General features: G+C 32.0%; 1 protein-coding gene across 9 annotated transcripts in view; it reads left to right on the plus strand.

Moving 5' to 3' along the window:
- LOC134680897 (uncharacterized) overlaps positions 1 to 15,574 on the plus strand; it is a 55,930-nt gene that overhangs the window by 160 nt on the left and 40,196 nt on the right. For 6 of the 9 annotated variants that reach the window (XR_010100530.1, XR_010100532.1, XR_010100531.1 and 3 more), the window contains exon 1: positions 91 to 199. The exons of 1 other annotated variant lie outside the window; for it this stretch is intronic. The gene's annotated coding sequence lies outside the window, so the exon portion shown is untranslated. Of the gene's footprint in view, positions 1 to 90; positions 326 to 15,574 lie in introns of those variants that run through there. 2 more of the 9 variants (XM_063540186.1, XM_063540184.1) reach the window with 2 other exon arrangements.

Below are 15,574 nucleotides of genomic sequence, written 5' to 3' on the forward strand. Positions count from 1 at the left end.
TTATTTAAATTGAATTCAAGGTGAAACTATATCTGCATATAACGATCAATATGAACACAGGTAAGGTATATATAACTTGTCGTCTATTTAACAATTTAAATGGAATCAGCGATTGATTTATATCACGTTGGAACAGGCATGTCAACATTGAGATGTCGTTAGAAGAGGTTGTGTATACACATAATTAATGCAATAACACGTATGTATATATATTCCCTGTATGATAAAAACACCACGGAAGTAAATTTTAGTTTGTACATTATAGAATGACGTGTCTGATAAATACTTGTGTGTAGATAAATAATGGATTAGATTACAGATAAAAGTAAGTGAACATTTTGTTACATACATTTAATGTCAGATATATAACTGTATTTGTAATTACGCATCTAAATATAAATACTAAAAAAATGGTTTCCAAGGATAAAGGGAATGTGTTAGTTTGTGGAATCTATTAACAAATATTTGTCATACTTTGTACATGTATGATTTCATATTATTTAACATGGTTAAAAGGTTCCCATTCGCATTGCATCAGATGCCATTGCATACTTTTGAGGTTCAACATTACTTCTATTGTCAACCTGGTCGTGTAAACAACTCAAATTAATTCTAATGTAACTAATACAACTTTAAAGTATGGCCTGACTAAGACATACTAACATGGCATGAATTCGGTATTTCATTACCGTATTTCATTACGAAAAATGTTCATGATCAGAATATTTCGAAATACACTTAGTTGTGTCGAATTTTCGAGATGTTCTTCTCAGATAATAAACGTAGTGTATTATGTATCCGAATGCAGACAATAGAGTGTAAATAGATATCGGTATAACAATCAGTGATTTAAACTGTGTAACTAAGTAAACAGAATCGAATAAATGCAGGTGTTTTTTTTATGTTACCTGTCGTCTTTTACTGGGACTAAACAAATAAATATCGGTTCATGCCAAATCTTAAATCATTTTAGCAAACTTTATTTTCTGATACTTAGAATGAATATTGAAATGTACGCACGGTCAATTTTGGAACAATAAATCTGATAAACCTTAATCAATTCCTTACTTTTAGAAAAAAACATTAGTGAAACGACGTAAGAATTGAGTAACAAGAAAGCTACTTTGATATGGTGACCCTTGTATCTTTCATGTAACATTTAAATATCCGGTCATCGGAAGAAAGTCTTACTGTGAGCATGGCGTACATTTTGTTTTTCATAAGAAAGACTTAACAATCCCCTCATTAGAATAATTCAAGAATAACACGTTGCTTTCGTTCCCAACGCTTATCATGCCGGCGATTTGTTTACGGGCGATACTACACAGTAAACCGTTGACAAATAATTTGCCCAATTATTTGTTAAAGGAATTCGTTTTAACGGCTGTTTCTATTTTTAGCATTGCACTTTCCAATTTTGTCAAATTTGTAAATTTACAATCCTCGTTGCTTGCCGTTGAAAAATAAAAAAAATAATGGATTAGCGGGATTTCATAGGGGTCGCTTTTTTGGCTCTAGTGCCAATAGGAGCATTGTCATAACTTAACACACTTCAAAAAACGTTCATATAAAGTTTCAATATTATTGAAAAGATGTGAAGTCCTTTCCTTACTTCACCAGGTTTATAAAAATCCTCACATATTTAAACAAAAGTAGAGTTTTTCTGCCTTTTATGTGGGCCGCATAAAAAATTACGGGGACGACAACACCTCATTTACTCTGCTCAAAGTTAGCTATATATTAAACCACATGGTTGTCAAATATGATTTCTAGATTTAATGATTATTAATGGAATCCAACCTAACACGTATGATTCTTCCACTGCACTCTGGCTTCCTCCAGCAATAACAATTGGCCGCCACGAAAACGCTAACAGTGTTGACAGTGGGGTTGCAACTTGTATAAAAATCATTCTATTAATGGAATCATTTTTTTGGTTATGAAAATATAAAAACTCGTTCTTAGAAAAGGATACCACACCATAGTTCAAAGCCGTCATCAATCGAATTTGGTCAAAAAATTCAATTTACATGTGTTTTTAACATGATTATTTTATCTCAATGTATATAGAATTATATAAAGAAATATTTTGAGAACATGTTTTCATCAGGAAAATAGTTAAGTAAAATCTGTGATAACTATTGAAAATAAATAGAAATAATTGATGGGATTTATCTCAGTCAACTGGAAAGAGAAGGAATAACGTCACTAGACTTCGTCATTGACGTTGCATAGGAAAACAGCTATAAACAGATTATCAGTGGTATTTCAATCTTGATGATGTTAATCGGCTCCATACCATCTCAATTAAATTGAGAAAGAAATGGGGAATGTGTTAAAGAGACAACAACCCGACCATAGAGCAGACAACAGCCGAAGGCCACCAATGGGTCTTCATTGTATCGAGAAACTCCAGCACCCGGAGGTGTCCTTCATCTGGCCCCTAAACAAATATGTATACAACGGTGTCGCCCTTCGAAGACGTTGAAGCTGAGACACTCCCTATTGATTGAAAACCAGTGGATTTTTTTTTAATTTGGTTATAGGGACAAATGTTTTCATTTTCATTTTATTTCACTTAAAAACACATTGTGGACATACTGGAACCCTTTGATACTTCGTGTTTGTGTTATGATAACAGAACTTTTGTTTCTATTTGAAAATTTAACCAAACATGTTGAACTTATGTCTTTGTCACTGTTAGACATTACGTGTTGCCCGACTAATATTGTTGAAAAGAGTAAAAATAATGAGTTTGTAAGCGTACACAAACTGTAAAAAATATTGTCTGTTGCAGGGGTTTGAAGTTCATAACCAAGTATAAATATAAATGTTCCATTTAGTCTATACTCCTTATCCAAGTCAGATCTTTGAACCGTCAAGTTATGTTGCAAACCTTACATTTCTAACGAAATCACTTTATAACTCTAATAAAACAAGTTCAAAAGGCCAAATGAAGTTCAAGAGCATTGTCGTTAACACCTCTTCAGGCAGTTACAACATACCGACACCATTTAGATGTCGTTGTCAAATTCAAAGAATTATAATTTCGTACGTCAGAAGCGCGTGTCATCTACACTAGACAAATTAATTTTAAACTAACCAAAGATACAATAAAAAAAATACAAAATTATAAATTATTTGAAAACACAATTAATCTTACAGGTTATTTTGAAAGCAGGATGCCATGGACAGGCACGTGCCATTTTTTCTCTTCAATTTAACGCAACTATACATAAATGTCATGCACAAAGTTGGAGGTTTAGCTAGCAACGAAACCAAGCTTAACCAATAATCTCAGCATAGATACTAGGATTGAAATTTAATATCTACGCCAGACAGAAAATGGATGTTAATAGTCGGGAATCTGACAGTTATTTATAACTCCGTCGGTTGATTGATAACGTTTGATTTCGTCTGTCTTCATTTTCGTCCCTCTTCACTTTCGTCCCTTTTTTAATTTGACCTTAGAGTTTTTTAGAGACTTTTATGTAATTTCATTAACATGCTACGATCTTTGCAATTTTTCTTCATTGATACTATCATGTTTTCCATATTTTATATTGTAATGCATAACTCAACATGTTGTGCTATAAAGTTATTAACATTTATGGCGTTACATGCTGTCTAGACTTGTATTATGTCATATCACAATGCCACGTGTTTCTTAAATTAATTACTACGCCTAAAAATAATCCACTTAACCTGATTTGAATGATGAGTGGGTTATTAAGTTAAATTATATTGAAAAGATAGAAAAATAATACAATCATTCATAAGTTTTAAAATCTAAAATCAATATCTAAAAACGTAAATCAATAACAAAACGTTCATGACGTCACGGTCACATTGCAAAAACGTATGTCTATTAGCTGACAAACAAAAGTCGGCAAATTAGAAGACGCGTTACATCAAAAATTTAACTCTTTGTTTAAATTAAACTTTCTCTTATTTGTTTTGTTTTTAGTAATGATGTCACGAGTCTAGTCGGCTTCAGCTGCTTAAAAATATGTGTTTATATGTTGTGTTGTAAAACCACTGTCCAAAGTACCAGAAATCAAAGGGTTTTTGTTACTTAATACATTTATTTTTAAAAATCGTTTATTGTTGTTGTAAATGTCCGGCCGTTTGTGTTTTTCTTTTTTATTTGTTTGACAGTTTCTCGTCAATTTTGTTGACTCTGTATAAGGTGGAGATAAGGAGCTGTTGTTAAAAACTTGCATTGGGTTTGACCATTTGCCTCGGTGTGAATATATATATCGCACTTAAAGGTCAGTTATATTTTTCAGTTATAATTCGAACTTTTCATCCAATTCGAAGGTTAAGAGAAAACATTTGGAAATAATACCATATAAGCATTTCTTAGCATTTCCAATTATATCTAAGCCAAATCTGTACGGCTATATTTCTGCGCAAAATTTATTATTCCGTTGTTAAAGTTACCACAGACAAATTAAGTTGAATCGGAAGTGAATGTGTGAACTCTTGTTTCAGCGTCTACCTTGAGAATGATACCATCACCGTTTGGTACGATAATTGCTGTCTTAACATTCAAATAACTTTCTAATTAACCTGTAATGCAAAACCTCAAAATATTCAAATCGTTTTTAACTTCATGATAAATTTAAAAGGATAATAGAGAGATATGACATGATCACCAATGTGGAAACTTTCAATCAAAGATAGGAACAGGATATAAATAGCTACATACAAAAAGCACTTGCAGTCAAGTAAACTATAAAATGTGAAAGCTTCGATTTCATAAGACAATAGTCACGACATACAGTTGCCAACTACCAAGTTGATGGTTTACGACTTAGAATATAGATAATGTATTGGGGCTAAACATTTGTGTGAGCGCTGAGGTCTTCACGTATATGTGAAGGTGATGTCACAATATAACATTCTTGTACTATACTGGATACTGGCTATTCAAAAATATACCAAAGCAAAATCTGACCATTTCCTTTTTTAAAGTGTTTACCATTTGAGTCATAATTGTTCCTCTTTTGTGTATGGTAATCTTTAAGTTAGACAGACATAGGTGTATTATTAATTATTTTTCACGTAAAGCAATGTTTGTATCGAAGATGTAGACGATCATCCAAATTATAATGTCGTTAAACGGAAGTCTAACTTTACTACTGTCACATGACTGCAATTAAAGATATTTTCACGAATAGTCTGGAACCATAACAACTTAATTGGAAATGTGTTTCTCATGATACCTTACTCAAAAGGAAATTTATGGACACCGTGGAAGATAGCTTGCGGTACCGTATGAAAACTCTGCTATGTAACGATTTTTGTGTTGACATCTACAGAATTTGTGGATTTATTGTTTGAACAATAGTCAACCAAAATATTATATTATATGTTCATTTGGATGTTTGCTGTACACGCACATTGAGGTTGTGTCAATATTTAATGAGATCCATCATTAGTGAAACTTGAAGTATCATTGATAGTGTATCTCGTTTTACTGTATTTATATTTTGACAATACTCAAGATCAGTCTGTTGCTGTTATTTTATTATTCCGAAAAAGATGAAGCTTTGAATGTTTACTATCCAAATATGTAAAATTAGACAGAATGGAGGACTATGAATATTCATAGGTGTTGAAAGCCATAACATAAATTTGAATAATTCAATTTGATATATTTTACAGTAAATTTATTAAATGATTAATGAATAAAATAATTTCAACAATTATGTCATGATTAGGAATGGGGCGTTTGTAGTCAAATAGCGAATCAGCCAACTGAACTTCTGTCTTATGATATAAGATTGCGAAAATATGTCGCTGATGAAAAGAGACACCAAATCATCGTCTTGGTCAACACAATCGTGATGATGGCCGTACATGTTAACCTCATGTAGTTTCGATCTCAGTGGTTTCCACTGTGACATGAGAATAAATTACGATTTAGCAGAACTTCAGAAGGTAATTTACTTTTGAAATATCAGTGATTACACTTTTTTAAATAAATAAATAAGAAATGATGCAGCCTATCTACTTTCGGTAGTTTTTGGAATCCGGAAAATTGTCATGATTTAAAACAAATCTTTCCAGAAAAAAATCCATGGCTATTTTACTATTCGACTTTGAGCGTCTTTTGTGGTAAAGGATGACGATGATAATTAGGAATATAGATGATTTTCTTTACTTTTTTTAAAACTTAGTTTTTTTGGTAACGTATGAAGTATTGCAATTGATTTTGCCTTTTTGAAAATTACTTTCCGATGTAATTGTTGTTTCCTTGTACATTTTTGACATGGGAACACAGGATATGATGATTAAGGCGGAAATTCATCATAATAGATTTGAACGCGATATGTATATTACATTTCCTGTGATAATATAAGTTCGCAATTATATTTTCCTGTTTTTTGATTCATAATGTGGAAAGTTGAGTAGTTAAAAGTTTTATAATTCCTGGGATATTTCGTAAGTAGATTTAAATTCTTATCATTTAATATAAAACAAAAAATATTAATTTCATTTTTGAAAGATTTATTCGATACCACTGCTGAGCCCCAGGTCGATACGGCTTAAAAGTCATTTTTTTCCTGTACTGCAACTATTTGATATTAAATTTTTTATTTTAAATTCACCTTTCATTTATTATCAAAACATAATACAAATAAGTTCCCATCTTCATCATGCCAAATTAAACTCAGATGGAATTGGCTATATAAAATGTCCCATTCGGACACAAGGCTACCACATACTGAAGTACTTACAAGTCCCTACGGACACTTTTTTTGATTGCTTGTCCTTGATAAAGGTTCTTCAAGAAGAGCGTTTCAGACAAACTAAACCAATAATGTGCAATTGTCATTTTATCAACATATACAATGCAGTGGTTCGGTTGATAAATTTAACAATGTTTTGTTTAATTTTATTTTAATATTTATGAAATTCATACGATGACTAAAGGATCTATCTATACATGATATATTGAAAGTAGTAATTAGCACAACAAATTCAAAATTTGGAAGTTGCTCGCAACCCTTTGTCAACTTATTAATTTGGTTTATAATACAAAAAGTAAAATCACAAAACAACTGAACGTAGAGGAAAACCAATTTGGAAAGTCCATAATCACATGGCAAAATCAAATAACAAAACGCATCAAAAACGAATGGACAAGAACTGGCATATTCCCGACTTGGTACAGGCATTTCAGATGTAGAAAATTGTTGATTCAACCTGGTTGTATAGCGCTAACCCTCTCACTTTCAATTGATGACAATCTCATCAAAATTACAAATGTTTATGATATCGAAATTGTTTTCAACGAAAAGATAATGTTATATTACGGATTACAAATGTGTCGAGGTTTGTGATTGGATAACAACACAGATATGTCAGTATATATTCAGGAAACTGCCGGGGTATATACGACGTTTTTATCCCTAATTTGAACCTCAAAAACCTCATCATAACACCGGTTACTGTGTGACGTAGTCAAAAGCTATCAGACAGTAACAGGCTCACAGAGGGAAAATTATGACGTGCTTCAGTCAATGATACATTTTTGATAGAAAATTTACACTTTTAATACTTAAATTTAATATTAAAAGTGTTTTTATAAATTATACATACACGATAAAATTATGTTCACAGCAAATAAGAAAATCCTTCACGTATGCCAAACATATCAAGTTGGGGTTTTCAATATATATGTGTTGTCAACAAATACCTGCACTGGAAAATAACATTAAGTCAGGGGTAGTCCGTAATTTATGTGTAATTCAGGTCTCAGAAAGGGTATATACTGTGACATTCCAGGCTTAGGTCTTATGTAAACTCTAAGCCGGGAATGTCACAGTATATACCCTGTCGGAGACCTGAATAACATATAATATCACATCCGATTTTGACCAGACCTTCTCTTTGATGTTAAAGAGTAAAACAATCATTTCATTTTGAGCACACACTGATATTCATTTGTTCAAAACACCGTTATCCATATACCTGCAGTATATCGGTGTTGTAGTATGTCCAATTATTATCTTATTTTGAGAATACTATATTCAGATCAATGCAGCTACAAATGTATCATATACTCATATTCGTATTCTGAAATTAGAAGATCTAAATGTACTGCATGATAAAGTAAATAACAAAACATATACTGGTCAATAAACTGTTTTTGTTATTGGGATTTGGAAAAACATATTGCATAAAAGATCAAAACAAAACACACTACGGGTAAACTCAATATATTTATGTTTTTATTAAGAATGTAATTTATTCTCATCATAAATACCTTCTCCGATCTTTTCAAATTATTTTGAGACAAACTATTATGAGAAACAATAGTTCGCATTCGCCAATCATTTTTTTCTCTGTTGTATGATAATCATAGAATATCCCTCGGTTGCCTTACTTGTTTCCTAATTGTAACAATATCTATATTTAGATATGGGGAACTTTATTTTCTGATTGAAATTTTCAATAATTATATCTATATTTAAATCAGGGGATTTCCATACTTCAGTTGAAAATTTTCACTTACATTTTAACATTTGATATGATCTTTAAATTATGATACAAATGTTTGACGAAATACAATACTTTTCCTTAGAATACGGTACAAGAAAAACTAACAAAAACAATGACCAGCATTTTTTTGCACGAATGCATAAAGCTAATGATCTTACGTTCAAATAAATTATATTGTTAGTCAATTTTTTGGTGTAAAAAAAAATATTTACTTAAACAAAATCTCCTGAATTTCTGTGATTATGCAAATCTTGACATACATTCTATAAAGTATTAATTTTAATATTTGTATATGCAACTTTGTTAACTTGTTATAGAATCGCTGTTTTTTTTATTAAAAAGATAGAAAGAAGGAGAAATCTTCCATAAACTTACTCCGATAAAAACTCCGATGATAATGACAAACCATCCGTTGATTCAACGTGATTCTTATTTACGTTTTATATTGTTCTTTAATGTGACGCTGTAAATTATTTACTTTACTATTTAGTCCATTTTTTTGCAATATTCTTTTGGCGTGGTTTGTTCCTATATAACCCGCTGATATGAAGTCAGGAATATGACAGTTGTTTTCCATTCGCTGAAGTATTCGAGCTTTTGATTGTGTCTTTGATAAGAGCCTGTCCGATTTGAATTTTCCTTGGAAATTAACATAATCTACAGTTGGATGAAAGTATCTTCCAATGGATCGGGATTACTACAACTTTATCTTCAGATTTTGTCTTTAGAAATTTGTTGAAGTCGCTTTGATACTTTTCATTTTTCTAAGCAATTGAAATTTTCAATTACTACTGAATCATGCCTATATGCCCATTGGAGATTAGGGGTAAACACAAAATTGAAACATATTGTTATATATCGCTTGAAAACATTTGCTAGGTTCTCTGTGTTCACATTCTTTAGAGTTATTATAACTTCCATCTCACAAATGAAGATAGTTTACTAACTTCAATCACACTTATAACAAGTATAAACAAAGCTGTCAGTTGGCTACATGAGAATCGTATGATTTCTAAAAAGACCTTGAGTCGATTCGTCAAAGTTGTCAAAGTTGTCACAAAGTTTGCAACAGGTGTAATGTAATCTGTTCAGTCCTGGAATAGCTTAATCAGCAACAAAATTACAGATTCAATTATATTTTATATAATAAGAATATCTCGTGCAGCCACGAAAATCAACCTTTTTCTTTGTTTCCGATTAATTGCTATATTCCTAGATAGTAGTTAATATACACCATTTTCATGAATAATCGTATTGAATTCCACTATTTGACCAGTGTAGTCGAATAAGTTGGAAAGTTTGTCAAGCATTTGGCAACAATTATATAAACACTGAAGTACATAATTTAATCATATCTAAATATTATTTACCAGACATCGGAACTAGACATTTGGTTATCCGATACAATGTTTCAGTGACTCAGTTTATCAGCGATATGTTTAAGCGCGATCTATTTGATACCAATTTAGCCGTTTTTTGGGAGCCACATACTATCCGTACAATATCTTTCCCTTTGATGCTACTAGACAATTACGATGAGTAACTCGAAGATTAAAGTGTGTTTAATTACGTGTTTTAGAACACTCTATTTGGGTATCATACCGCGATGAGTCATGTTAGTTGGTATATTTGGCAACAACATTGCGCAATTACAGTTGATGTGTCCGGATTTTAACTTTCACGAATATTGCATGAAAATGCAAAATTAATACCAGTACGGATGTATTCCATTAAGTGAATCTGCTACGCCTTTGTGATCGTCAAATCCTTCATTGACGTTTGCAACATATAAAATACTGTTCTCTTATGTTGCTTTAGATACATTTGTAGCATACAATCAGTTTTAATATTTGAGGTTATGTGTCTCAGTTGAAATAAACTAGCCACAGAAAACAAACGATACCCAGATTTTATCATAAATATTCATTTCATTTTTCAATAATGTTATTGTAGTTGTGTATTTTATGGAACAACAACATAAAAGCATACTATGGCGACCTCTTGCGTTGATAGCAACAGTCAATCTTCGACGCATTGATCCAATAAAACGCTGAATAAATGCCTCTTGAATATTATTCCACTCTTCCATAAAGGCGACTCGTACCTGTTTGACTGACTGACTGTGGTGGCTGATGACGCCTGCATACACATTTATCAAGTTTACCCCACAAATGACTATGGGTGATAGATCTGGCGATGAATCTGGCCATGGAAGAATGTAAATGTTGTTCTTCCCAAGATAGTGTGTGCATATACATGCCACGTGGCACCTAGCATTGTCCTGCTAGTAAGTATGCCGATTGCCATGCCTAGCAAAGAATTGTTGTACATTTGGAGAAAGAATTTTACCACGATAACTAACTTCAGTAAGACTTATGTTTATGAATTTCAAGTCAGTGCGTCCCACACTGCGTGATACCTTCCCCAAAAAAAACACCACCACCACCAAAGCCATCACATTCAGACACACATGCGTCTGCATACCATTCATTTTGACCTCTGTATACTCTCATTCTGCCATCACTTCTACGTTGAAATCTGGATTCATCACTCTAATTGACGCTTGGCCACCTCACACGGTTTAAATACAAATGTGCATTTGCCCAACTTAGGCCTGCAGTTCGAGGACATTGTTTTATAATGGTTCCAACTACTGGACGTCGCGAACGCAAAACAGCCTCTCCTAGCCTATTACGTACAGTTTGTGTGGATATTATTGGATATGCTTCCCTGGTGTTTGTTTTGCGGTTAAGTAGCTAGCAAAAAACGATCCCTGAATTGAGTGAATCTTATTGACGGTCAAGGTGTAACATTGTTTCTCTTGGACGTCCACTTCGTCGTCTGTCATTTGGGGACCCAGTCTCTCTTAAACTCATTAATATTGTTATTGTCAACTTCGAAACACCAAAATTGTTTGCGACGTCAATATGGCGCATACCAGATTGTACCATTCCCACTGCTCTGTCACGCTAATTTTGGCGAAGACGAGGCATATGAAACCGTTTTTTTAATGGCACCTTCAATCGCATTCTATATACCTGTGTTGATCGAATATTTAATCGCCCTCAATAAAACTAAATTCCGTGTTCGGACGACATTAATGTAGTTCCGATTAAAATTCAGAAATTCGCTACAATGACGTTTTTTTTTCGGTAAAACAAAAACAAAAGTGTAGTAACTTATAGACTTATGACTAATTTCGAACAAACAGCTAGTCGCAATACATATTTTTTTTGTTAATAAAAATAATTATATAAAAAGGTTGGGTATTGTTCATTTGTTTGGCTAGTTTATAATACTAGATTTTTATAATGGGGGTGAAACCTTAAATTAAAAATCTAGACAAGTGTGCTATGGTAAACGAGGTGTTATATTGTAATTATCTTAAACAAATTTTCAGGTTTACGGCACGAACTGATTGAGCGGTACGGTGTATTTTTATCTAGCTTCACAAAATGCATTCGACATGGAGCATGTTGATCTTGCACTACTTAGATTAATAGTGCACGATCATGTGGGCAAACCGGATTATATTTCGGACACTTTTCTTTATGTCGATCTCAATTAATTTTTTTTAATTAGCTCGTTGTCGATTAAATGCTCCTGGAGAAAATTAAATCTAGTCGTACTACGGTGCATACTATAAATATTATACAATCTGAATGCATGTGTCATTCTTCGTGGTTTTAAGACCCTCTTAATAAAACTATTTCTCGAAATCATTTCAACCAAAACTTTATTTTTGATATCTTTTTAAAGGCGTGTGTAGTGTAATGAATTATAAGTCTGGTGATATTTTTCTTCCTTTTATTAAGATGTTATACTCTGTCTTTTACTGAATGCCTTTCATATTTGTGCACTGAACTTATTTCTATTCAAGACAAATTGTTCAAATTTAGTGACGCCGTCCGTCTAACAGAGTGCACACACACAAATAGCTATATCGCATTGAATATTCACAATGTCCACGTGTACATTTGAGAAAATGTCATAATGGGTCTATGAGCAAACATGATACGTGTTAAATCAATAGTGGGGATTTAAAATATGATAACACATTTAAAGTTCAGCAGAGATGTAATTCATATTATCTTACAAAACATATCATTATACAAAGACCATGAATTATGTTCCCAAAGGAATACAATTGAACAGATCGGTTACGCGTCGTAAGTACTAGCTTTTCATAGTATTTAAAATATAGCTTATATGAGGTTTTATTTTTACAATTCAACGGTTTTAATTTCGATTTATAACTACTGAATGAATATTTCATCATCGCATTGGTTTTATATTTGATTAACCAATACACTTTTACCGGTTAAAATGCTAGTATAAAAATCAATAGACGTTGAGATTATAAATATAACATTCTTGTATTTAACGGTCAAAGAAAGATAACCTATTATTCAAATTTCAAATGATATACTATCAGAGCTAAATATTATAAAGTATTAGAACTGACTTCATTTTGATGAGACTGATGTACAAGTGAGAGGTTCAGCGCTATCAAACCAGGTTCAATACACCATTTTCAACATTTGAAAATGCCTGTACCAAGTCAAGAATATGATAGTTGTTGTCGTTTGATGTGTTTTGTCATTTCATTTTACCATGTGATTAGGTACTTTCCGATTGAATTTTCCTTAGAGTTCAGTATTTTTGTGATTTTACCTTTTACATGATAAATTCAAGATAATTTCGATTTCAAGCAATCTCATGCATTATGATATAGAACGATAAAAGACAGATTAATGAACAAATATCTGACGAAATATCCTTTAAATTCTGACTGTCTTTGATTCTGTTGGATGCGTTCACCTTGATGTGTGCGGCTTTCTCTAAATCGTAACGAAATAAGGGAAGATAAGTGTTTTTAGCTGTTTTTACCTTTTTCAAATATTATTAATATAATTTCTATTATTATATTTCGTCGGCAAAAGATTGTTTAAACAACTTTCTAGATTTGATGTGTACCGAGGAATACGCTTTTTCCTTCAGACGCTTGTAATAGAATTCATCGTGTTGTATTTATAATTTATCAAACTGATGATAGCGTATCTTTTGCTAATTATAGTATTTTTATATACGCGTCTGACGTACCAGTCTGTTATCGTATTATCTTTGAGTTTTTGTATGTATAATTGTGAACATTGAACCATATGGCGATCTGATTTAACACAGATGTATGATTTGGATTGTGGATCATATTGATATGAAATTTTGATTTCGTTAACCTATCCACAAGTTCAATATTGTCTAGATTGTTTTAACAAGTCAATAAGAAAAGTCCCTCTGACTGCTTAGTTAGTTAACCTTTTGAATTTTTAACGTAACGCTATATTGGTCTCATCTTATATTTAATTTATTCATACGAAATTATTGAAAACATAATAGTGTGATGGACGATATATGCATAAACAAATATTTGGCTTTCGTTTTTACTTGTGAGCGAGTTGATGTACGCCACACTGATGAAGACGAAAAGCGCGTCAGATGCACTTTATTTAAAGCCTGTTATTTGTTCCGACATTGAATTGTATTGATACAACTTCATAAAATACATGTACGTATATTCAATATACATGTCAATAGACGCGAGTTAGTCACGTTAAAACGAGGTCAAAGGCGATATACACTTAAACAATGTCTCGTTTTAAACAAGCATGAACACGGAGCAAAGTTATTTGATTATATATTTTACCAACAAAAAGTATGGCATTTAAATCTTTAACAATTCATTCAATCTCTTGTTTATTGAAATCAGTCGCCCGTTTTTAAGGTTGACCAAACATGTATTAACTTTTCGTATTACTTTAAATAACACGCAGTAAGGATATTTTCTGTACAAGGTAAGTTTTAAATGTTTCTTCAATTTTCTTTATACTTTACAAACATATTTATACAACAGAATTAATTCATAAGAAAAGAGAAGATATTCCAATCGTATATCATGTTTCTCAAATTAGATTCAGGATTCATATTTGTCACGGAATAGTTTAAAAAGCAAGGCATTTATAATGTCTAAAAATAGGAACGCCGGAAGCGTCTGAATAAAACAATTAAACCCTTTTTGGGATTGTTTTTTCTCACACTGAGAGAGGGTTGTAATATTTTAATCATACATAAGTGCTGTCTATTTTAAAAACTATAATAAAAAAGTGACAAAACTTTAAATATTCATCAGATGAAACTTGTGTATGGTGCTGTCTTGGCTGGCAGATAAGGCACTCAGTTTTGCCCTTGTGCGTCTGTCGGTATGTCAAAAACAGTTCCCGTTTTCTGAGTACGTTATTCTGCCACAAACAAAAATGTATACATAATGCAATTACTTTCAAACACTGCTCACTCTTGAATGTTGGTGGCGTTGATATTGATTGTTCTTACGTTATATCTCTTTTTAAATCAAATTTTCTTGAATTATATATTAGGAAGCAGGGGCCGTTGTGTTCCAAAGACAACTTGTTCTTTAATTTTATTGCTTTAAATAAAAAAAATCCAGCAGGCTTATTTTTATAAAACTTTAGTAATTATGGTTAATTCAAATGTCGGCCCAAAAAAATATATACTGACACATGGAAATATGTTTCACAAAACTTTCTGTAATTCTTTGTTCCATATATATATAGTTTAGATTTGGTATTGCCTTCAGATGTCATTATTTTGTTCAAGAAAGTATACTCATTTCTTATGTTAAATGTGATTCCAAAGCCATCATGTAAAATTAAAACGGGTTCTCCTATTCTATCTTTCAAACTAGTTCATTTATCCTAATCCGCTCCCAAATGTAAACTTTTCGCCAACATCACTCAAATTCAAAAACAACCCTTTCGGTGTTACAAAATCAATTATCACGTGGAATGAGAAACTGTGAAACATGCAACCAATAAGGTAACAATCAAAATCTGTCAAAATGGAAAAAATGTAAGGAGGCTTGTAAAGTTCCTAGAGTTAATGAACATCAAAAGTATTTAGATATGAGAAAGCCTTCCAGCCAACACGATTGCAATGGATATGCAAATGCATTCTCTTGTGGAGATTTGTCTCATTGGCAATCATA

The sequence above is a fragment of the Mytilus trossulus genome, chromosome 8 (genome assembly GCF_036588685.1).
Source record: "Mytilus trossulus isolate FHL-02 chromosome 8, PNRI_Mtr1.1.1.hap1, whole genome shotgun sequence".
Taxonomy (NCBI): Eukaryota; Metazoa; Mollusca; class Bivalvia; order Mytilida; family Mytilidae; genus Mytilus; species Mytilus trossulus.